The sequence below is a fragment of the Macrotis lagotis genome, chromosome X (assembly GCF_037893015.1).
Source record: "Macrotis lagotis isolate mMagLag1 chromosome X, bilby.v1.9.chrom.fasta, whole genome shotgun sequence".
In the NCBI taxonomy this organism is placed as follows: domain Eukaryota; kingdom Metazoa; phylum Chordata; class Mammalia; order Peramelemorphia; family Peramelidae; genus Macrotis; species Macrotis lagotis.
In genome coordinates, this window is record NC_133666.1 from 273,139,311 (window position 1) to 273,163,970 (window position 24,660).

A 24,660-nucleotide genomic window follows, 5' to 3' on the forward strand; every position below is an offset into this window, starting at 1 on the left:
ACTAAGAGAACAATCTACAGAAAACAGCAATAATCTAAAGATAATCATATTTGAATGATATTATCTTTTATCAAAAGAATGACGCACCCCAGGGGCAGCTAGGTGGCACAATGGATAAAGCACCAGCCCAGGAGTCAGGAGTACCTGAGTTCAAATCATGTCTCAAACATTTAATAATTACCTAGCTGTGTGGCCTTGGGCAAACTACTTAACCCTATTAGCCTTGCAAAAATCTAAAAAAAAAAAAAAAATGACCCACCCCACTTCCAGTCCACTTATGAGGAAACCTGCTATACAGTTCCAAGTTGAGAACAGATTCAGAATGAAGATTGAAGCATTTTGTATTTTGGGGGTTTTCTTTCTTTCCCTTACTTTCCTTTTGGGAACATGATTAATGCATAAATTAATTTTACATAACTGTAGATATATATAATTGGTTTTATTTTTCTTATCTTCTCACTAAGTAGAGTAATAGGTAGGGGAAGGAAAAGGATTTGGAACTGAGAGAAGAAAGATTAAGAAGTCTTCATGTTGTGACAATTAAATTTTAAAAATAAAAACAAACACTAAGTATTTTAAACAAAATGCTTTCATTAATAATTAATTCAAGAATTTGTTCCTATGACTAGGTGAAATTTATAACAAGGATACAAAACTGACTAAATATTGGGGAAATAACATAACTAATATAATTAATAATAATAAACAATCTATGACCCTCAAAATTAAAATTTTACACTCTTTTCCATCCATCTCTCCTTTACATAGCAGTCTCTTTACAATTCTGTTCTTAAGTCAATGACAAGATTCCGAAACAGCATAGTTGTTTCTAACATGGGAATGTATCTTGTGTTGTGTCTTTCAACTGTATATTTATTAATATTGAATATAGTCATAGTTTTTTATGAAAGACATATAACAAATAATATGAATTTTATAAAACTAACATTCTGCAAGTTACACACTCAAAATGATTGCAATCTCTATCAAAAGCAGACCCTGTGGAGGACTAAACAAGTCTGAAAAATTACTAGATCAAGATTTTGCTCTAATTCTCTACTATGCTATTATTATTACATTGCTCTCCTCCAAGTTTTGTAAACACTCTCCTGATTAGAAAATTCCAAATACTTGAAGGCATAATTCATTTTTTAACTGTACAAATTCATTTAGAACTAAATTTTGTGATAAAGGTGTGAGAACAAGCTGGAGATATAATATGACTTTTAAAAAATAAAGAATAAGTGCTATGAGTAAGGAGTCTTTTTATCTTGTTTAACTTATAAATAGATTCTGAAAAATTTAGCCAAGAATTTCAAAAACATTCTGGAAATGGAGGAAGGTGTTACAATAACTAGACATCATCCTAATGATACTTCTTTTAAGGATTTGATATATGTTTGGATGTGTAAGTTAATATATTTCTTTAAACATAGATTATTTTAATTATCAGCAGCTCCCCCCGCTTTGCTTCCTATATGTCCAAATTTCCCCCTTTGTGCCTTCCTATTATTGCTCCTGCTTTTCCCTTTATGACTAAGTACAATATGACTATCCATGGGAAAATCTCATAAACATTTGAAGATAGCTATCGTGGTTATCATATTACTTCTTTTTTTTTTTTTAGATTGAACTTCTCCAGTGACCTAAGATGCTTTTAGGACTTTTCTTTAAAATCCTAGTTGCCTTCTTATATTTTTCTTAGTTTATACCCTATGAAGAAGAAGATGACAAACCAATCATTATCTTTGCCAAAAAAAAACATATAACACAGGAAAGACTTGCATAAACAATAGCTTATCTAAAAAATTCTGGAGCCAGCTCAATACAGTTCTCAGAGTCTATTGCTAAATTTTCAATGTGGGTATTTATATCTTAGAAATTGATAAATAGTGCAAATCAGAAGTTGATTTTCCAGTTCATGATGGTCTAGAATAAGGACAGTGCAGGTGAAGATGTTAATTATATAGATTAAGCTTAACACTGTGCCAACCATATACTCCCCTATCCCCTGCAAAAACCACTTGTTAAATATTTACCAGCATACCTATACCTCCAGCTCATAAATACCTTCCTTAAATGTGTTGGCCCAAACCGACCATAGTACACTATGATCTGAACAGGGCTTTATTTTTCCCTCCAATAATGAAATCTAAGATTGCATTAAATTTCACAGCTGTCATATCATTCTGGTATCTGATAATGAATTTTTAGTCCTCTAAAGGCCCCAAAGCAGCTAGATAGCTCAGTGGATAGAAGAGTCAAGATGACCTCAATTCAAATCTGGTCTTACACATTTAACTAGCTGAGTGATCAGAAGCAAATCACTCAGCCTCTGTTTGCCTTGGAGGCAACTAGGTAGCACAGTGTTTAAAATGCTGGGTCTGGCTGGAATCCTGAAGACCCAAGGTCAAATCAGATCTGATTTGTATGTTCCTGAGCAAACTATTTAACTTCATTTGCATTACTCTATTGGAGAAGGAAATAGCAAACAGTTCCATATCTTCCAGGAAGACCTTATATAGGACCACAAAGCGTCTGAACAAGAAAATCAATTTTTTTCCAGATGAGCCTTTGTTCAAGCAGTGCCTGCTCCACTTTGTTTCTATGAAATTTATTTTGAACTCTAGTATGAGATACCATATTCAATCTGCTTAACTTTTACTTGATTAAATTATCTTAATAATCTTATTAGCATAAACCTATTTCTTAAGGTTCCAAGGGCTTTATTTTGAGACACAGTTTAAAGATACAGATACAAAGAATAGAGATGCCTTATGCTCATTGATCCCAAGAGTCACACAGTAAATCAATTGAGTGTTGGTCTCTCCCTATTCCTGAATGCCACACTTACTGTTTGATCAACCATGGATTTTTTTCTGTTATCTGCATTTGTTACTTTTAATTGTTTCCATTAAAAAAAATCCTAATAGTCTCTACTACTCTCATTCCTTTTATCCTTTCTCCTTTTCTTTTCTTCTTGTTTCTTCTCTCTCTTGAAATGTTTTGCACATTTGTCTTTCATTGGGGGAGAAGGGGAACTTTCCTTTTATAGTTATTTAGCAGATAGATACTCATTTTCTTCTAAGAAATCAACTAGCCAATTACAACACTTTAGATAGGATCTGGTGGCTCTTTGGTTCTCAAAAGCTTTATCTGCTATTGGAATCTGAAGCACATCTTTACTTCCAGATGAGTTGTTTTCTTTGCAGCCACCTCAGGGCTGCTTTCAGAATGCTGGTATTTCTAACATGCTTAAGTTTTATCCTATATTTTATTTCTTTTGAAAAGAGCATGAGATAGAAGGGATAATTTTGTCTTTTTTCATATAGACCTCTAGGATAGTTAAAAATTCAAATGATTTCCTGGAAAATTATTGGATACAGAGGAAAGTTGTACCAATATAGAAATTGCCAAAATCATGTTATATGAATTATCTTTGACCTTTCTGTCTCTCCCAATGAATTCCTTGTGATTTGAAAGATTTATTTCTTATAGACAGAACACATCAATAGCTAAAAGAGTGGAAGGTGAAACACATAAAAATAAATTCTATTTTCCATTTCTACATTCTTTAAAATAAATTCTTTAAAGCACATTACTTTACCAGAAGTTTTGTTTAATAATAGCTGCCACCATTTTGTCTTCTCTAGTTAGTTATCAGATTATGTTATTAAATCGTTAACCATAAGAAAGAAATCTCTTATTCCATCAAGTTGGACTGTCCCATAGCTCCTAGAAATATTAGGATCCAAATTATCTTCTTAATATTATTTTTCACCTCAACTGTAGTGATTTTGAAAATCTCCAAAAACTAATTACATAGCTGCTCTGTTGGACTTCAATGTGACAAACATCATGGACCCCTCCAAGTAAGTATCTCATCAGAAATATCATCACCATGAAGACTGCTTTGTGCTTGGTGCTCAGCACCTCCTCAACACCATCATTTGTCTTTTCCCTTTAAAGACAGTGCAATATGTGCTCCCAAAGCCTCCCTAATTTATTTAATTGAAATATCCAGTCAACTCTTCTTTTCCCACCCACTCCTCCATTTGGTTTTCACTCTAGAACACTATGCTTCCATGCTGTATATTCTCTGATAATGTGTCCCCCAACCCCCCTCCATGTTTCAGCATTCTTTTGAATCACCATGTCCCATTAGATTGTAAGCAAATTAAGTGCAAAGATTGTTGTTCTTTTTCTTATTTTTATCTCCTAATGTTAGCATAGTGCCTATCATAGAGTAGCACTTAAGGTTTATTGGTTACTGACTAATTATATCAATTTCTTCCTTATTTTCTGTGTCAGTGGGTCTTGATAACACTGACATATAAATAAGGGGGGGGGATTCCTTACTTTTGAGGAATTATTTTTTAAATTTGACTCTAGATTTTTATCAAATTGAAAAATAAAACAACTATCCTATATCTTATGAAAAAAATTGTGAAACAAGAAAACAATGTATCCATCAATAACATAATGAAATGAACAACCATGATGGAAGCAGATCCTCTCCGCAGTCCAGACTGCTAGGACAACTGTATTTGACTGATTATGGTCTATATTATCTCCAACCAAAGGAAGAAAAAAAACACATAGGAAAAAGCAACCCTTCGGAATCTGATGAACACTTTATCAGAATCATCTCCTATGTATCTCTTTCCCTTAATCCTAATTCCTCATACCCAAAACTACTAATTTGTAAATATGTTTACCAAAATATGCAGGTAAAAAGTTAACCTGACTGTTCCCTGCTGAGGGGAGGGGTCTGGGAAGGGAAGGTGGAGGGAAATTTTGTAACTTGGAAATATATATGTACAAATGAATGAAAATAAATGATTAAATTTTAAAATTAAAAAAGAAAAAAATTATGTAATTTTATAAAATCAGTTTTTCAGTAGCACAAAAACTACTACACTTAAAAGTTAAGTATTTTAATTTCAGTCATTTATATTTTTATTATGTTATAGATATGTTTCATTAAAATATGTAATTAAACATCCCCATAGAGAAAATAATCCAATTTTCATATTTTTAAGTTTGAGAACATTTTAATGACAAATAAATAATGATCTAGCTGATTAGTGAACAATCCAAGTGATTTTTCTCACTCAAGTTTAAATTTCAGGCTGCCCTTCCTTGGGCTTATCAATCCTAGGAGTGTAATATTATCCATTCCCTTAGTCTTTGTTTCTTTTGTTGTTCAGTGCCCTAAGCAGGAAATCCATGGAGTGTTATACATGTCAGCTTTTGCCATGATTAATCATTGTAGTCTATCAGACTCAGGATGAATTTGGTGGGGTAAGGTGGGAGGCGTGATAAGAATATAAATACAAGGGCAGGAAAAACAATTTCCTGGCATGATGCAATTAAGAAGAACCCTCCCACAGAGTTAGACAGGTGTCTCTGGTGTTCATGAGAAATGGTCTTTTCTATGGTAGCACGATAGAAATGGAACAACTCTCTTAATTAACACTGAAAGATTAATACAAAGGATTTGAATTGGACTTAAAAGCAACTGGGCTTGTGAATAGTCAAACAGATCCTGATAAATTCAGTTGTCCAGATAAATGCTTCTCTTCTTCTTTCCAATCCAGAGGTCTCCTTCTAGACATTAGTATTATCTTGGAAGTTTCAAAGCTTTCTAAGTTGTCATATGTCATGGAGGGTATGAAAAAAAACTATATATTTTAAATTTAGCCTCAAAAAATCATGTGTACAATGGAAATGGAAATGGAAAGGTCAATATCTTTAGGGTCAGAGGATCTGAGTCTGAATACTGCCTATGTTACTTCAGTTGTTACCATGTCCAAGTCATTGATTGTACTGGGCCCCACTTACTTAATCTGTGAAATGGGAGGAGGTTAGATAATATGATCTCTGAGGTCCACTCCAAGTCTATATCTGTGATCAGATAGATAGATAGACATATAATAGATGATAGATAGATAGATAAAGATATATGACAGGTAAACAAATCATAAGTTCCTACTATGAGAATTAGCAGTGATTAACTTTTGTATTTCTTAAGCTTGCAACTAGGTAATAGAAATGATTTGACTAAATAACAAGTATCAAGAGTAGCAAGTATCATAAGTAAAACTTGAACTCAAAATTCATAACATATTAAATTAAATGCTTTGTTATGGTTGTGATTCAAAGTAGTGGGATTATTGTGATAGTTTTCATTTTGAATAAAAAGTATTTAAGAAACCAAAAATTTGAATGTTTTGCCCAAAATCCCATCGTAATTATTCATAGAATAGGACAAGAAACTGGGTCTTCTGAATCCCAGTTGTTTTTATTGATTCATTGGGAAGCTATTAAATACCATGTGATAAACTATCACTTTCAATAAACTATGTCAGTCTATGATAGATAGACAAACATAGATAGATAGATAGATAGATAGATAGATAGATAGATAGATAGAGATAGATATATGACAGGTAAACAAATCATAAATTCCTACTATTAGAATTAGCAGTAACTTCTAAGACCATCTTGTTGAATGAATTGAGAGTACAAATATTTGAAGTATGGATCTATAGTTAGACAAGATGTCTGGTATCAGAGAATTAATCTAATTATCTTCAGATATGATTAATACTTGATTTATTTTTTCCTCCCAGTAAGTAACATATGCAGGATTTGAACTCAGGTCTTCCTAATATCAGTCTCAGAGCTCTGTCCAAGATCTGTTCTAGTAGAAGAACTACTAATAAAATTATAAGCACTTTGAACTACTGAGGTATTTCTTCCATTGCCTAAAGAAACTCTAAGGACTCTTGAATCTTATCATGCATCCATGCATTTAAGAATCTAAATTTTCATATTAGAGAAAATAATGTGATTGAGTAATAACTGGATATTGAATTTTATATTCTGTAATTGAAGAATCAAGGAAACTCCTATAGTTGAACAACCCTTGGTCAACCACATTTTCAGTAATGATACTATTCAACTAGTTATCAAGAGTTTGGGAGCAAAGAGGAAAGACTATTAATAGTTTTTTTGGTTTTTATTTTTTATGTGAACAGTAGATTCTAGAATATAATCAAAGTTGTTTGTGAGTTCCAGTAATCAAGAAGAAAATAAAAGTTTCATAAAAAATTGTAAAGCAAAAAATTCTTTATGAAGGGGCAGATAGTTGGTACATGTGGATAGAGTACTAGGCTGGAAGCCAGAAAGACATGAGTTCTATTAGGATCCCTCTTACTAGCTTTTTGTGTCTAGATAAGTCACTTAAATTATTTCTGCCTCGGTTTCCTTAGAAATCTTGCTAGAAGGATAAATTGAGATAATATTTGTAAAGTGTTTTGCAAACTCTAAAGCACTATATATAGGTAAATGCTAGTTTATAGCACTATTGATAACAATAGCCAAAATGTATATAGAACATAAAGCTTTTTAAGTCTTTCAAAACTTTTTTCAAATGATCCTTATAATAATCTCTGGAAGTTAGATGATGTTGTTATGTTTTTGTTGCTTTTGTTGCTGTTTTTCATTGAAGTTGAGAGAATCTCTATGAACTTCGCTTCTCATTACTACAAAAGCTAGATGGCTCAGTGACTTGGAGTCAGGAGGATGGGAGTTCAAATCCAGTCTCAGACACTTAGTATTTATTAACTGTGTGACCTTGGGCAATTAACTTAACCCTGACTGCCCTGCATCCAGGGCTATCTCCAATCATCTTGATTCATATCTGGTCACTGGACCTAGATGGCTCTGGAGGAGAAAGTGAGACTGGTGATTTAGCACAGCATCCCCCCATTCAAATCCAATTCATATGACAGGCTTGGCATCACCTCCCTGTTGTTGTGGTTTTCTTTAAAAATGAAGGACAAACATTACCAAAAAAGAAAATAACAATTTAATGATATTTGAGTGGGGCAAATTTCAGGACCATAAGAGAACAATTTCATTGCTCATCCATTCCTTTTGGTAGACTTTTTTTTTGAGGCAGTCAGGTTAAGTGACTTGTCCAGAATCATATGGCTAGTGTCTGAGTCCAGATTTGAACTTAGCTTCTGCTGACTCCTGGTGAATTACTACATCCACTCTATCCATCTTGGTAGTCTTTCTTATCACAGCTAAACAACACTGAATGAACAATAAGTTGTTATGGAACAACAACAACCTCATGCTTATTAGTTATTCACCTGATATCATTTTCTTGGTAATAGTCCAACTTAATGCAACTTTCACATTAGGCATTTGAGACTTCAGATAATGTGAATAATAGAGAAAAAATGATCCTTGTTGCCAGTGTGACTTGGGTTCAAGTCCTGACTCAGACTTAAACTATGATCCTAGGCTAGCCATTTAATTTAGTATTTTGAGGCAGAATTCTAGGGTTATAAATTACAGAACAGTCAGTGATTTGCTTAACAAGTTTTTTTCTTTTAATTTCCATCACCAATAATATCTTTTATCTAAACCAAATGAAAAAGAAAAATGAAGGTTAAAAATGAAATGAAAATTCCAGTACCTATTTACTCAATGTAACCCCAAGTAAAAGAAAAATAAATATTTCAGGTAAAACACCAGTCTGGACACTTGGTGACAAATAGCTAAGTGTGGGATTTTCCCTCCAGCAATAACTGCTTTGTATAAGATACTTTTATGAGGGCTTTTGATCTTCACATCGAACCCTAAACAATGTTTTTCCCATTGACTTATTTTCTCCCATGTGGTTCCAATTCAATTAAGTTCATGACTTATTTCTAGATACCTTCTGTTTCAACAAAGAGAGGCCATTCTGTGCGTTCTTCATATTTTTGTGGGATAAGTCATGTAAAAGTGTCTAAATTGCTACAAATACACTGGGGAGTAAGCTTCATAAAATTATTCCTAGTTATCTCTTGTAGATCATATTTAGTGGTAGAATAATGAAATCTTATTATTTTAATTAACTTTTATGAATTAATCCAATGATTTTATAAAATAAATCTATATATAATTATAAATTATCTATCACAAAATAATGTAAACTAATGTAATTGAAAATAGTTTTAACCGCAATTAACTGATTACTATTTTGTAGAGCAGGAACTGCTTTGTTGATGCTTGTGTATATATTTTTTGACTATTTGATTTTTAAAAATTATTTACATTTTTTCTTTTAAAAATTGAATTTAGTAAACCACTCCTTATTACTTTACAATTTCCCAATAGTGTGCACATTAAATGTAATAATTATAAAAGGATTTGTTCTCTAAAATGCTCAGTGTTTTTGTTATCATTATCCTATACTTGTCAGAGTTATATAGGCAGAGATTCTGTGGAATTGTGGAATAGGTGATTCACAATTCAACTACTGAACAATGACTTTAAAAAAAGACTCAAACTATATTAAACATATACTTTAGTTACCATCCTTAAATACTTTCTTCAAGAATAATTCCTTAATATGCACATTTTGTCCAATTCAGGTATCTAAACTTAGCTGTAGCATGTAGTTAACTCTATTCTAATAAATTAATTAACTTCTGTTAGCTCTTATTAAAATGATGAATTGATGAATTTGATATAAGTGTTTAATTTTATTTACATCAGTTAATAAAATATAAAGAATTTTCATTAAGTGATTGTAAGATGAAGTTCAAAAAAACAAGAGAGTGGTAGATTTTCTTTCATTTGGAGATACTAAAAATGTTGTATATGAATTTAAAAAAATTTTTTGAGTTAGCTACATCTGCTTGTGAAACCAGCACAGCTAAGAAGTAAAGTTCTTTGTTTCACAATAGAGCAGTCAGCTTACAGGCAAAAATCAGGCCTCTCTTGCCCTATTATTGACCTCGACTTTGACCTGGCTGGACCACCCTCACTAGAATGGAAGGTAATAAAGTCCTCAGGCTGGCTCAGACCTGAGTTTGAGCTAAGCAGAGACAATCAATCATGTAAAATTAAGTGTAGTGGTTTTGTGATGTGGACATTTACTGGGAATGGAGTTGGGATGACTAAACACCATTCATTTCAGTTTTCAGTGGTGTCTCAAAGGAGGATCAAGAGTATTGTAACTCATATTTCAGAATCCATTTCCCAGATTCAGAGGAGAGAGATATAATCTTGAAGACAAAAAATTCCCTTTAAAATGGATATTATAAATAATACTGATAGTCCTACTGTAAACTTGGATTTTAAGAAAAACTTTTAAGAGACATGTCCTTTCATAACTTGGTCCAAAGTCTGGTTTGAATTGACTCATTAATACCTTGTCAAAAGTCAAGCCATATGATTGAGACATCCTAGCTTTTCCAAAATATTTTACATAAAAATTAATATGCATATGATTTTTCAACCATTAGAAAAAGAATGAAGCTGGGGAAGGGTGTAATGTTTGTATTTCCAACAGAGCACTCCTTTACCTCCCTTCCCCCAATCCCCATATATATACATCATTCCCAAAGTCTCTTAAGCTTTTGAAGATCAAGATTTTTTTTGTCTGTTCTAAATGACCTTGTCTCCTAAAACCAAGCCCTGCACTGACCTTTCCCTTTTTAACCTAGCCTCTAAAATACCACACCAGGTTTGTTTTTCTTCCACAGAGAGAAAAAAAATCAGACCTTTCCAGATTAAACAAAAGAAAGCTTTGCACCTTGGCCCACCCCACCTAACCAGGATGACTTCCCTGTGAAGTCAGTCAAGAAGTGAGTGTTTCTTTTGTGCAATTCTGAAAAAAAAAATCCACTCCTTAAGCTACTATTGATAAGGACTTGTAGTTGGAAAAAAAAAAAAAGATGAGCTTTAGACCATTTTCCTCATGGCCATATATTTACACTCAAGAAAGTTGGATGAAAACTAACTTTTTAGATGACTTTTGAAACTTCTCTTCGGTTATGTGTATACAACACTTTCTTATTTTCCCATTTTCAAGAGACCCCTATTATTTAGTGATATTGAATAAAAAATTTAATTCCTAACTCAGGAAGAATGTCCTTAGTCCCTGAGGAGATTCCTTAATTCAAGTTAAAAGCAGGTATACAAGTGATTGAAATATTTTAAGTGACCCCCTTAGAAAACACACCTACTTAACCTATGTGTAAAACCAGCACTGTTGAAAAAATATGAGGCATTAAATTAATGATTAAGTTGAAAAAATCTCATAAATTCATCAAAATTAAATGAAAACATAAAAGATTCATAGCATGATTTTTTAGGTTGAAGAAATGAAGAGTTACTCCCATGAGAAGATAAATTATTCCTGGATGAGTATGTGAAGCCAGATAAATAAGTAGAATATGAAAAAAATAAATAGATGAAACATATATCTGAAATTATATATACATATATATATATATATTTATATATATATATAAAACTATATGCCATATAGTAAATGTTCTATTTAACAAATTGTCAATCATTTAAACAATACTAAAGAGAGTGCAACTCCGAAAGACTGTGTGTTGTTTGAATGTCAAATGTATGCTTGTCAAAAAGACTTTTATGGAGAACTCATACGGGGAAAGCACTCACAGCAGGGCCAGAAGAACTGATACCAGGACTCTCTGAAGGTCTCTCTTAAGAACTTTCGAATTGATTGTACAGCATGGGAGATCTTGGCCAGGACCACTCAGAATGGCATGCCCTTATCAGAGAGGCTGCTGTGTTCTATGAAAAAGACTGAATTGAAGCAGCTTAAAGGAATCATGAGAACCGAAAGTTAAGAGTAACCACCCCCAGTGTTTAAACATGGACTATTTATGTCACTCCTATGCTTGAGCATTCCAGGTTCATATTGGTATAACAGCCATGGTCAGACACACTGTAATTTGTCTCTAGCATAGTGGTGTCATTTTGATCTTCTTAAATAACTTAGGATAAGAACCAACAAATCAACCAACTAATCTATTCAAAATCTTGTATATTTATACTAGTTATTATATATGTGCATATATATGTATTTGCATATATGTATGAGGTAAAAATTAGTATATTAATATTTTACTAAATGTACAGAGCTTAAATTTTTCATATATAAAATTATTATAATAAAGTAATAGAATTTATTTAGTATTGTAAAGTTTTACTTCACATGTTATCTCATTTGAGCCTTACAACAATCTTGTAAGATATTAATTTCATTCTCATTTTACAAATAGGAAAACTGAGTTTTAATGGCTAAATAATTCTCTGTCTTTATACAAACATATATATATATTTAGAGAGAGAGGATTGATATCTATAGATTTTGATTTAAATGGATAGATGATAGATATAAATACTTTTATTATAGATATATATAGAGAGGTAATTAAATAGTTAGCTGGATGGATTGATATATTGACACAGATACATAGATAGCTGCACATAAGGATGGATGGGTATTAGTTTATGCATTGTCTAGAAATTAGAGTTGTCCACAAGTCAAATTAGCCAACTCAAGAGAATAGATTTTTCTTCATTGATGTTTTTAAGAAGATGCTAGACATTAAGGGTTTAATAAAGATGGTTTGCCATCAGAATAAGCTGGAATTTACAGTCACTTGTTACATTAAGATTCTGTGATTTTATGAATCATGGGGATATTTCCTTGGTAACAAAAGAAACCAAATATGTTCAGTAGAATTCAATATGATTAATAGAAGCAAAAGATGTTCAGTACAGACACATGAATTTTTGAGTATCATGTACCTGAGATATTTTGAATTTTTTTTCTCTTTGTAAAAGATGAGTCAATTTTAGGCCTCTCTCATTCCCAAACACTGAATGATAATTTTGCATCTGATATAATTTATGACATTGTTAAAGATATCTAAGCAAGCAAATTCATTACAATTATGATGTGTTACTTTGCTTGTGATGATACAGATAAAACTGAAAATAATACATTCTCTCAAATAACTTAAATTGTACTGGAAGATAAAGTAAGTCAATATGTAACTAAATATAAAATACTTTGAGAGAAAGAAAACTATAATATGTGATGAAATCATGGAAGAAAGTGATATCTGACATAATCCTGAATGAAGCTAATGATACTGAAAGATTGAGGTGGGAAAAAGTTCAAAATGATGGAATGCTGAGGTCATGCAATAGCAGTAGTTCACTTTGGTTCAAATGTAGAAGACATGAAAACAAGTGCTATTAAATAAGTCTGGAATGATATGTGGATTATGAAGAAGTATGTGAGGAGGAATTGAATAAGGAGACATTAGATGAGTTTAAACTGATTAAGGGAGACTATTGTAGTTGTCAAGTTCACTGGTGATGAGTCTGAATATAGATTTGCAACCATAAATGTAGAGAAAAACATTGGTCAGAAAATAAGGTAGAATTAGAATCAGCATAATTTAGAAAATGATAGGACATGAGTTGCATTATTTACATGTTAATTTTGAGATAGCAATGGTATTAATAGGTGGTAATGCTTAGCAAACATTGGCAAGATGGGACTAGAACCCAATAGAGAAATGAGGATTAAATATTTGAATTTGGGAGATAGCTGCTTTGAGATGGCAATTTTACCCACTGGAGCTAAGGTGACTAACAAGAGACCATAGAAAGAATAAGAATAAAGCTCAGGATATAGACTTGAAAACAACTCATAGTTAGGTTGCTAGGCATGAATGTATATTTTTAACCTAAGAAAGCAGAGGAAGAGTACTTAGATAGAAAGGAGAACAGAGAGAACAAGTGATTCAAAGCTACTGACTTACTGATCCTAGAAAGAAAGATAACTGATTGTAAATGAGACAGGAAATTTTATATACATATATGTATATAAAATTTACTGCCTTATAATAGATTAAATCTCACTGAATTCTGAATGTATTTAAAGATAATAAGAATTATGTCATTGCATTAAACTTGAATTGAGTAGTCTTTCTATGTGACTGAAATTTAGAATAGTTGCCTGGGATGATCCAGTTTTATTCTTGTCACTTTCTAATTAGATTACTTTGACCAAGTCATAATTTCTTTGGGTCGTATGTTCTTCTAGAATACAGGAAAAGAAAATTTCTATATTTTATAATTTTATTGATCCTCAAAGGATGGCATTAAATGTACCTTTAGTGTTCTATCTATGAATAGCAATTGCTTTAAATACTATTGTTTCCTAGTTAGTTTTGATGGAGCAACATTTGTTTGTTTGGTTTTTCCCCTTTGCAGGAATATAATCTATTGAAAAGCACTTATGAGAAGAAATATGGTTAGTATCTTCTAAGAACTACACTGAAAAAATGACAAAGTAAATAAATATGTACATGAAAAAAATGTATATATATATATATACATTAATACACTTTTTTACTTTTATATTTCATGAAAAAAAGGTATGGAGCCCCTGATTAACCTAAATAATTGGAAAATGCTTCCACTGAAGTCAACCAGCAGTCAAATGTACATATGAAAAAGTCAGCTCTTGCTCATGGTTAAGTTTTGAATATGTTTTGGATAAACTTTTTGGATAAACTTTTGGATAAACTTTTTTTAAATTTTAGGCAATGGGGTTAAGTGACTTGCCCAAGGTCAAACAGCTAGGCAATTATTGTGTCTGAGGTCTGATTTGAATTTGGGTCCTCCTGACTTCAGGGCTAATGCTCTATCCACTGTGCCACCTAGCTGTCCCTGGATGATAAATTTTTAGCCAATAGCATTAACTGGTCTGGAAATTGCCCAAATGTAATTTTGGGATCAGCTATTCTCATTTTGTGAACTTTGTACAGCCTGTATTTTAAGGTCAGACTATAAAATAACAAGATTAATTTTGTAACAAAATCAGCAATTTTGTAATAAACATACTAGAACTTTTCTATTGAAATAACTCTGTTCATCAAAATAGTTATCTTGGAAGGTGACATCTTATTTTAATGATGTTGCTATGACTCAGACATTTTTCCCCGTGCTTTTTAAAAAAAAAATTTTGATTTATTTTTTTAATTTTGAATTTTTTACATTTTTTCCCCTAATCTTGCTTTCTTCCCCCCCACTGAAGGCAGTCTATTAGTCACTACATTGTTTCCATGGTATACATTGATTTAAGTTGAATGATGAATTAGCGAAAAATCACATCCTTAAGGAAGAAAAATAAAATATTGTACCTGATGGTTGTACTAATGTTGGTCATCACCCCCATGTTGCTGGCAAGTGTGTTAAATGTTCCCCTGCTTCTGTTCATCTCGCTCATCATCAGTCCATGCAAATCTTTCTGGGCTTTCCTGAATTCCCATCCTTACTGGCTTTTAATAGAACAATAGTGTTCCATCACATACATACATACACCATATTTTGTTAAGCCATTCCCCAACTGAAGGACATCCACTCAATTTCCAATTCTTTGCCACCATGAACAGAGCTGCTATGAATATTTCTACACAAGTGATTGTTTATACATTGCTAAAATATTCTTATTTAAAATTAAAAATACCCCTCCCCCCAAAAAATAAAGACCCTCATGAGAAATAAAGTAAGGGAAAGAGAAAAAAATATGTGCTTCAGTCTGTGTTCTGATAACATCAGCTCTGTCTCAAGTGTATGTATCACATTCTTTTTAAGTCCATCATAAAAGTTACTTCCATATTTCTGCATCATTGCTGTTGCTGATTGTAATTCCCTCTATCCATTCCTCCCCACTACCATATATTATCTTTTCTCTCTCCTTTCACTCTGTCCCTCTTCTAAAATGTGCTGTAGAGTAGCTGGGTGGTGCAGAAGACTGATCACTGGCCCTGGGGCCAAGAGGCCCCAAGCCCACATACCACCCCTGAGACCCAGCAACCACCCAGCCCCATGGTCCCAGACAGGCCACCCAATCCCAGCCCCTTGCAAGAAGTAAAAAAGAAAACGTATTACATCTGACTATTCTTTCCTATGATCCACCCTCTCCTCTATCACCCACATCCCCCCTTCCCCCTTTCCCCCTTCTCTCCTTTTTACTTTAGATGTCTATATCCTATTGAGTGTGTATACTATTTACTCTCTGAACCATTTCTGATGAGAGTGAAGGTTCCTTGATTCCCCCTTGCCTTACCCCTTCCTTATCATTGCAAAAGCTCATTGTATAGATATAGATATAGATATAGATATAGATATAGATAGATGTAGATGTAGATGTAGATATAGATATAGATGTAGATATAGATATAGATATAGATATAGATAGATATAGATATAGATATAGATATAGATATAGATATAGATATAGATATAGATATAGATATAGATATAGATGATATAGATATAGATATAGATATAGATGATATAGATAGATATAGATGTAGATATAGATGTAGATGTAGATGTAGATGTAGATGTAGATGTAGATGTAGATGTAGATGTAGATGTAGATGTAGATATATAGGTAGATATAGATATAGATATAGATATAGATATAGATATAGATATAGATATAGATATATAGATATATAGATATAGATATAGACATAGATAGATATAGACATAGATTGGATATGGATATGGATATGGATATGGATATGGATATGGATATGGATATGGATATGGATATGGATATGGATATGGATAGATACATGTATATATATGTGAATTATCTAAGCCTATGCCACCTCTCCTTTCTGTTACTCTGAGCATATTTCCCGTTTAGTCATTGACTCTATTTTTATAATATATTATATCTTCAAATGCAGCTCTCTCCTGTGCTTCATCTATAAAAGCTCCTTCTACCTGCTCTATTAAATGAGAAGTTTCATGTGAGTATTATCAGTATAATTTTTCTGTACAGGAATACCTGTAGTTCATCATCATTAAGTCCCTCATGTTTTACCCTTCTCTCTCTATGCTTCACCTGAGTCCTGTATTTGAAGGTCAAACTTTCTGTTCAGCTTTGGTCATTTCAACAGGAACATTTGAAATTCCCCTGGTTCATTAAAAGTCCATCTTTTCCCCTGGAGGAGGATGTTCAGTTTTGCTGGGTAGTTGATTATCAGTTGCATTCTGAGTTCTTTTGCCTTCCAGAATATTATATTCTAAGCCCTACAAGCCCCTAATGTAGTTGCTGCTAAGTCCTGTGTGATCCTGACTGCAGCTCCATGATATTTGAATTATGTCCTTCTGGCTGCTTGTATTATTTTCTCTTTGACTTGGGAGTTCTGGAACTTGGCTATAATACTCTTGGGGTTTATTTTTTTTTTTGCATCTCTTTCCAGGGTAGATTGGTGGATTCTCTCAATTTCTATTTTGCCCTCTACTTCTAGGATATCAGGGCAATTTTTCTGAAGGATTTCTTTAAAAATGAGGTCAAGACTCTTCCTAATCATGACTTTCAGGTAACCCAATAATTTTAAAATTATCTTTCCTGAATATGTTTTCCTAATTAGCTGTTTGTTTCAATGAAATTTTTCACATTTTCTTCTAATTTTTCATTCTTTTGGTTTTGAAGTATTGTGTCTTGCATTCTCATAAAGTCATCAGTTTCTTTTAGCTCCATTCTATATATGAAGGACTTGTTTTCTTCAGAGAACTTTATTATCTCCTTTTCCATCTGGCCAATTCTGGTTTTTAAAGCATTCTTCTCCTCATGTTATTTTTTTCAGCATTTTTTTGGATCTCCTTGACTAAACTGCTGACTTCTTTTTCATGTTTGTTTCTGCATCTCGCTCATTTCTTTTCCCAATTTTTCTTCTATCTCCCTTACTTGATTTTCAAAATTTTTTTTGAGTTCTGTTATAGCCTGAGCCCAACTTCTGTTTTTCTTGGAGTCTTAGTTGCAGGAGCTTGTACTTCCTCATTTTCAGATTGAGTATTTTGAGCCTTTTTGGGATCATAGACAAAGTATTTCTCAATGGGGTTCTTCTTTTTTCTCTGTTTACTCATTTGTCTAGCCTGTGCCTGGTTTGGGAGTGCTTCCTGAGCTTTTGAGTATTAATGGGGCACCCACTTTAGGGGGGGTTGGGTTACCCCACTGGGACCTTAATTCCTCCAAGGTCTTATGCTCTCTTGTCTGTGCTTTGATATGTAGATGACCACTGGAATTCCCCTCTACCCTAGAACTGTGAGGAGAAGCCCTGCCTTCCTAGTATGGAAGATCCAAACTGCAACCTGGACCTGAGTTTCAGCAAGCAGCAGAGTCCTGCCCCAAGGAGAGCAGAGATTTCTTCAGTCTCCCCTGACCCCCTTACCGTCTGCGGGCTGTGCTCTGGAAGCGCAGATTGGTTTCCCTAGGTTCCTGTTGCAGGTTCTCACCAGCACTGGGCTGCTCTGAGGCTGGTGCTCCTCACTCCACATTCATTCTGGTGTAGCAGAGTTCTCTCACTGCCCCTTCAAACAGTTCCCAGTGATCCCCAGGCTGGGCTGGGCTGCGCTGCACTGAGTTATGGCCAAGGGACCTCCAGGCCTGGTGAAACATATCTTTCCCATACAATTTCTAAGTTATGTTGGACTGGGAAAATGTATCACTCAGTCTTTCTGTGGGTTCTGCCCCTCTAAACTTTGACTAGAGTCATAATTTGATAGCTTTTAGAGTTTACTGAGGAAAGAGTTTCTGGGAAATGCTGCATTCAAGCTGCCATCTTGGTTCCATCCCCAGTCCAGCTATTCTCTTTTATATATGATAATATAAGAATATGATTTAATTATAGTCTGGAATAGGAAAATATGGGAATGTTACACTTTTAGTGATCATTCACCTTAATTAAGTTGATTAAAAACTGTTTACCATTTAACTTTACATTTCAAAAATATGGAAAGAGATGGTGCATGTTTTTCAATATATATGATGAGCTAGAAATTTTTCCTTAGGGAATTCTGGGATTGGAATATTTCTTCTTTAGGTCTACAAAAAAGGCCTACTTGGAAAAATGTTATCTGTGACAAAATGAAGGAGTATTAAAGTAGCATGTGTACTTATATCTATAAGCTTGTAGTAATCACATATTAGCAGGAGATGCCTACCAGGTACAGTGTTCAAATCAGAGATTTTAAAAAAATGAATAAAGTCATTTTTTGTCAACACAAAGAGAGATTTAAATATATAATTCAACCATCTATGACAAGATCTTATTATACCATGAACTCAAAAGGGAACACTGGAGAGAGTAGAGTAAGTGGTATGCTATGGATCAGTGGTTCTCAAGTGTGGTCTAGAGACTTCAGGGTATACCCAAAACTATTTAAGGTTATCTACACATTCAGTAGTGTTTTCCTAAAAATATTTTTAAAAATGATGTTTTCACTTCCAAAATAGTAAATATAAATAGATAAATCATACAAGCAAATCTTTTGAGGGTTCTCAGTAATTTTGGGAGTTTAAAGGTGTGGAGATCAACAATTGATCCAGGAAGGAATTTTGAGGTGACTTTTTTCAAAATCTTCATGTTATATATGAAGAAATGGAAGACCAAAGTGGTATGACACTTTCCAATAGGGGAAGTCAGAGGATTTGTCTTTCAATTCCTTCTGCATGTCACTTATTAACTATATAATCTTGACCCATAAAAGAATAAATAAATAAATAAATGACTCATCCTATCTAAATTGCTTCTCTTCCTTCCTTTTTTCTTCCTTCCTTCCCTTTCCTTCCTTCCTTTTTTCTTTCTTTCTTTCTTTCATTCTTTCTTTTTTGTAGCAAAATGAGGGTGTTAGACATGATGTGCAAGGTCTTTTCTGACTCTAAATTTATGATTCTATATTCTTAAAGAAAAGCTTGTACAGGTTGCATAACAGCATTTCTTTCTGTGACTTTCCAGGAACTATAAATCAAAAAGTGACAGTAGGTCAAAAATCAAGAAGACCATTGAGTAGGTTTTGAATAAAACTAGAAGAACATGGCCAATGCTAAAAGTACTGAATGCAAAGGCTTATTATCTTTTGGTAATTATTATGACTTCTACAAAAAAGTGACATCTATATAGTACTTCAAAAGAACTTTAATCATAACTCATTTCCTACCTGCTGGTTCTTAGATATTAAATATTCATGTTTTCTTTTTACCAATCAGTGAACAAATATTTATTGAATCTCTTACTCTGTATTCAGTTCAATACTAGTTCTGATGGGTTATTTGTGGGGACAAGGGATCCTGTAACCAATGGGCTTAGGACAAGGGTCCAAACCCTGATGGTTATTATAATAACTTGAAGAGCTAAAGCTAATATATTAGAAACAAAGAGAAAATATTAAAATATAATATTTAATGAAGTGGTAAATTATGTGGGACAGCTTATAAATACTGCTGATAGTCAAGGAAATAAAGAGATTAATGAGGCTAGACTAGTCAGACTGGATTTTGTGGAGGGAATGGGGCCTGAGCAGGACTTGGAAGAATGAGTAGATTTTGAAGAGTCAGAGGGAAAGGGAAAAATAATGGGATTATAACTAGATTAAAACCTCAGAGTCCTGAAGGAACATGAAGACTGGGATGCTTCTCTGGGTCTATAGGATTCCAATACAATGCTATTAGAAGCTCAGAGTATCTAAGAGTATCCTGAGCCTATCAGTTATTTCCTTTTTTATTTTGGTCAAATTTAAGCTCTCTTTTCTGTTTTTCCAAATATAAAATAAATGTTCAGACCTGAAAACTCTAATGTCCTTTCTAGTTCTAAATTTATTCTTTGAATAAACCAAATATAAAATAAAGGTTCAGACTTGATGACCTCTAATGTCCTTTCTCATTCTAAATTTATTCTTCGAACAGAGTAGGATTAGTCACTGGGAAATAGTTGTAAAAATGTTTGTATTTTCAGGAAGATAATAACATGGAAAATCTTGATATGGAAATAGAGAAGTTTAAACTTGCTAAGATAAAGAAAATGATGATGACAAAGGCAAAGAAGGAGAAGGAAAATAAAGTAGCTTGATAAAAAGAGTGCTTTAGAAAAATTAGTCTGGACATAAGGTATTATAGGATAGAGAGGACCTGAGGAAGCACCTCAGTATAGAGGATCTAGTTAGGAATCTGATATTAAATTTGAGTCTTTAGATAAGGGCAATAATGCTGATGTTTCAATGGGAATAGGAAGATAAGTACAACAATGTTAGAATAAAATGATTGGAAAATTTCTCAGCAATAAGGTAGAGAGAGAGAGATATAGATGTCCAAAAAAGACTTTCCTGGCTGATCCAGCTTACACCATTCTATATTTCCTTTGACCTTTAATATCAATTTAAACTTTCTTAGAACTCTGCTCTCCAAGAAATGTCAAATAAATCCAATAAATGTTTTGGTACCTCCACTTTCCTCCGGTATGCATAATCATCACTTCCTCCATCACATACACACACAGATACATAGACACACACACACACACACAAACACAAACACACACCTTCCAAACACCAAAATCAATCCCTAGCACATCTTTCCTAAAACTACAATTTTGTTTTCCTATTATCCATTTATATCTAGGATTATTCAATCATGAGACTTCCAGCTGGAAAGGACCTTAAGACTTCAATTGGGAAATATACACTGAGATGTGTAATGACTTGATTAAAGTTGTTTAAGTATTAATGAGTGCACTCCAAATTAGAATTCCAAAATGCTTTACTCTGAATTCAGTGGGATTTTCCCCTCATTGTTCCATCATACTTTCATCTGAATCCTTTTTTGTAGAAACTTTCTTAAGCTCATTGAAAATATCAACCCCACCCCATTAATATTTTGAAAGCTTTAGTATCTAAAAATCCTAATAGTATAGCACTATTGTTTTTGTTATTGTTGTTGTTTCAGTCTCCTTATTTCCACAACCACATTTGGTATTTTATTGCAATGATACTGGATTGGTTTGCCACTTCTTTCTTTTATTTACTTTACAGATGACAAGCAGGGTTAGGTGACTTGTCTAGGATAGTACAACTAGTAAGTACCTGAGGCTGAATTTAAATTCAGGGAGATGAGTCATCCTGACTCTAGGCCCAGGGCTCTGTCTACAGTGCCACCTAGTTGCCCATATCCATTCCTCTGGCATTCTACAAATACTTATTGATAATAATGTGATGTTTTTCTAGCATCATAGCAATAGTCATAGATACTAGGAAACACCAGGGACCAGGTGAATATAGAAATGGCTACATGTCACAATATTCTCATCTATAAATGGAGATAATAGGATTCTATTTTGAAATAAAGTTTGTAAATTAATTCATTTATGACCCTAAAGCCCTCTTAAAATACAAATTGCTATATTGGTCTTAACTATTATATTGTTACTAATTTTGAAATACCCACCACTTTCATTAACCATTGTAGGTTTAAAATGGAAATCTATTTCTTTATTGAAATAAATTATTTTCACTTTTCTCTTACACTTATCAGCTATTATGTTGCTACTGTACTTAGTTATTGTAGATAATTACACAGGAACCTGGCTGCCTAGGCTGATTTTTTTTAAGAATACAAATTATAGTGCTCTTACTGCCCCTCTCCCAATGAATTGAGGCAAATTAAATGAGAAATCTATGAATATTTTGCTAAGTTTCAAAGGCAAAGAAAAAAGTGATTGTCATTGTTGAATAAGTATAAATACTGATATTTTAAAATTTATACTCCATTTAGGAATATAAAAGTTTTAGAAGCATGGATGGGTTCTGGACCAAGATTTCTTGCCCGTAAAGTTTTTGGAGAAGTTAGAGTTTGGTTGGGATTATCACCTGAAGGGACTACCTGCAGACAAATAAATCTGGAAGAATTGTAACCCCCAGTTTTAAAGTCCATTGACTTTATCCTCATTATTTGACATTGACTGTTTAGTTCTCCACAGGGAAGGACCGATTAAGGTTAGAGAAAAGAGATATCATAAACTTTTGTCTTCCAACCTGGAGAGATGACATGTAGACATTGCACTAATGATCAATTTCCACCAATCAGGGGATGTTGAGACTTACATTATACTTGGAAAATTCCTACTGAAAAAAAAGAGAGAGGATGGACATATTAGGGTATTGGTATCTTTTAGGGACCACATCACTCTAATTTTAGAGAAACAATTCTGAGTGACACATAAACAAAGGAACTGTGCAAGCAAAAGTCCAAAATATAGAAAAAATTACTGAAAACCTACATCAAAACCTACATACAGTGTTCCTTATCTACCATGTAAACTTTAAAAAGTGCATAACATTTTTAAAGCAAAGATTTTCATTTTAAAAGTGTTGTAAGTTTTTTGAGGAGATTTTTGGGTTTTTTGGTTTGTTTACTAGTAAAATCATAAATTCTGTCCCTGTCTCTGTATTTAGTTTAATGAATATTTTTTATACCTGAGCTCAATAAGTACATATTGAAACAAAGAAATTTAATTTCCTGGGTGCACTCACTAATCACATTTTCTGTGTATCCCTGTGACATAGAGTTCAGTTTTGTCACCAAAATATGATTAAAAGAATTTGAAATTGAAATGAAAAACAGCTGGAAGAAAATCATTTGAAATTTAAAGATAAATAGGATGATATAAATTAGAATTTGGATGCTGAGTACTATCATATTCAGGGGTTAAAGACACTAAAGAAGCTAGGGATTAACTAGAAAATGAAGATGAAGATGAAAGAAGAAGGAGGATGAGGAGGAGGAGGAAGGGGAGGTGGAGCAGGAAGAAGAAAGAAAGAAGGAGGAGAAGGCTCAATGTGTTTATAGATGCTTAATTTTATGACTGAAAGCAGTATTAGAATTATCATTGGTTCTGGATTTTTTCATATGTTAATGTATATTTAAATTAATTTTTTTAATTGATCAAATAACATTTCAAAAGAAATATAATCCTAAAAAAAGAAATATAATCTTTTCATAATTTTCTAAATCATAGATTCACTAATAATCAGAGAAAGAGAATTAAACAGTAGCTTTAATTCCATAAAAGCCAGTCAAATTACAATCCCTAGATTCACTAAATAATACCTGTCTTATGCCTACTATAACATCTTTAATAAGGGTACATTTTTTTATTTATGACTTTTAAAATTAAAAGTGAAGCCTTCTTTTGGAAATATAAATGAAATGGTACTGCTTTTGAGAAAATGTGTATTTGTGCACATTCTAAAAATGACCTGTTGTCATACATTCCCAACATTTCAATAAATCAAAAATGAAGAAAAGGTTCTGCATGACTTTTTTATAACTACTGTATTATGATTTGGGATCTGAAGATTTTATCATGCCCTCTGAGTCCTATATAAAATTTTTCAGTTAGCTTAAATTCAAGAATTCACAATTGTAGCAAGTGTGACATTCTGATAACACACCTAAAGAAGAACTTCCTGGAGGAGGAAGGAAAGGAACAGTATTGCCTTCAAACTTGATCAGGTTTCTACTCCTCCCCTCTATCCTCTTTTTAGTCAGGGGAGGATTTTTTGAGCTCTGAAGGATATCAAAATTTGGGATTTCCCACCTCTTTATCAGTGTCTTAACTTCATTCACAAATCAATGAATGAAGATGTTGGAAGCCTGTAATAAATAATCAAAGATTTACTGTACCTAAGGTTATCTTATAGAACATCCTATTGCTGAGAGCAAATGTAAACCCTCTTTTCCTTGGAATATCGATGTTGCTGTAAATTATTTTGCTGCAGAATTTAGGGGGAAGTTTTCTTACCACTGAAGCAGCTGGATGATGCAATGGATAGCATGCTAGACCTGGATCTAAGAAGACTAATCTTCCTGAGTTCAAATCTGACTTCAGGCACTTACTGTGTTACCCTGAGCAAGTCACTTAACCCTGTTTGGCTCAGATTCCTCATCTACAA